Source organism: Helianthus annuus, chromosome 2, assembly GCF_002127325.2.
Source record: "Helianthus annuus cultivar XRQ/B chromosome 2, HanXRQr2.0-SUNRISE, whole genome shotgun sequence".
Lineage (NCBI taxonomy): Eukaryota > Viridiplantae > Streptophyta > Magnoliopsida > Asterales > Asteraceae > Helianthus > Helianthus annuus.
In genome coordinates this window covers 152,420,935-152,423,244 of record NC_035434.2, presented here as the reverse complement: position 1 = coordinate 152,423,244, position 2,310 = coordinate 152,420,935, and positions in this window count along the sequence as shown.

Sequence of the window (2,310 nt, the reverse complement as noted above, 5' to 3'; positions counted from 1 at the left end):
AGAAAGGTCAAAAATATTAATTACCTTTATTTTCCAACTTTTCCAAACGACAGGCACATGGCAAACCACAGCTGGTAAAAAGTTGGCAACCACAGCTTACACCGTAGGCTCTCAACCCGTCTTCCTTACGTTTTAGTTCCATACTCAAAAGCTCAATCGCATATATTGAAACCTTTCTGAGAATATATGCAAGCATGGGCTGATTCTTGTGGTGCGTCATCACTTTTCGGAGGCTTGTTTCAAAGCTACTTCTAATCTCGGCGTATTGTCTATCAACAACATGATCAACATACAGTACAAGTTTATCCAGTGTGTTGCGATGACTTGGAAAGTGATTTTTTAATGTTGCATGCATGCCCTTAACCCTGTTGGTCGTAGTTTGGTGAAAGTTGATAGTTTGGTTAATCCAGCAAGATACAAACTTTTCACGGTACGGATCCAACCAGGATTTCTTCAAATAATCAAAAACCTCTAAAATTAAAAAACGTAAATAGTCAGTTTTTGTTATTATATAAAATTTGAACATAATTATGTAAGAAATACTCACGTTCACGGTCAGCTTCTTTCAGCTGTGCTTCAAGGTTTTCCAAGTTATACCTGTATATTTCCTCGGTCGTAGACTCGCACAATGTCCAAAATGTACGTACGAATTCTTTCCACTCCTTGTCAGAGAATTTCTTCTTGCTGTTCTTATTAATATTTTGTTGAATATGGAACCGACAAAGATACTTATGCGCTTTTGGAAAAACTTGTTCACACGCGTTCATTAGCGCAAAATCCCTGTCTGTTAAAATCACGCGCGGTTCAATACATGCTACCAGCATAGACTTGATCCTCTGCAACACCCATAGGTAGTTCTCTGTCTTCTCAGCGGAAATTACCGCACAAGCAGCCGTAAACGATTTGTTTGTCGACGTCATGCCTACGACCTGAACAAATGGCAGGTTGTACATGTTCGTTTTGTAGGTGGCGTCAATCATTAGCACATGCGGGAAGGCACACCACATAGTGAATGATTTTTCGTGAATAAAGAAGACGTCTTCAACTTCGTTCGATATCTCATTCGTGCGCATGTAATAAGTGTAATTATTTTCGATAAGAATGTTTTCAGGTTTTTGCATCGGAGACTTACCGACATTTTTTTCGGCGTTGATCTTCTGAACAGCGTTGTGTATATCTTTCGGAATAAGCTTTCTAGCCGGATTGTTTTTTGTTAGCGTTCGCCAGATACTTTGGTTGGGAATATCTTGCTCTGCCAACTCCTTAACCAGTTTTTTGTCCTCCGAAGAAAGCCTTCTCGCATACGCGTGACCCTCGATGTTTTCAATAGGAGTGTGGTTATGCTTCGCCTTCGTCACCTCGATCCTCCAAACACTTCCGGATGATTCCGAAAACCCGAGCATCTCGAACGGGCAGCCTATTTTCTTGCTACCCGTTTTCCTCTGTGTAGCTATACTCTTGTGCTCCCCACCAAAAGTACATTGAAACCAAATCTTGTAATTCTCTCCTCTTTTATTCGACCTCTTAGTCACAATGAGGTAACCATTGTCTTTTGCCGTGTCTTGTACCTAACATACCAACTCTTTACGTGACGAAAAGGTCTGCGTTGTATCAAACGAAAATGTAACCGGGTAACAACCTTCCTCATCAACAGACACATCCTCCGGCTCACCATCGTCACCGAGGTTCGAATAGACTTGATGTTCAAAGCTCTGTTCACAACCGTAACTCTGGTTTGGATAACACTCCTGTTGTACAAAGCTTTGCTCGCCACCGTAACCGAAATTCGAATAACCTTGTAAGCTCTATTGACAACCGTAACTGTCGTTTGGATAACACTCCTGTTGTACAAAGCTATAGTCGCCACCGTAACCGAAATTCGAATAACCTTGTTGTGCGTAAGGGTCCTCCACAGGGGTATTCAAATCCAGCTTCACCGTGTTATCACGATAACGAATGCCAGATACAACCTCTGTCTCCCTCAAGTTGGACGACACCGGTTTCTCAAACGAGTCAGAAATAGCGGTCCCCTCGTAAGAATCAGGAACAACTGACTCGTCAGAATATTGACCGAAAAGATAGTTGCTTAACCACGACATCGTTTTTTCAAAACATGTAACTAATAGAGCAAAGAAGATCGACAAAAAACAAATCGAATGATGAATGTCGAGTCTGTGCAGGGATTTAAAGGCAGCATTTGGGGTCGAAGCGTCGCGCTTTGGCCATAGCGCGGCGCTTAGGGTTCACGGGGCAACTGAAACCTCGTACACCTTTATGTCTCTGCATGTCAGTCAGTCATTCAAAACTCGT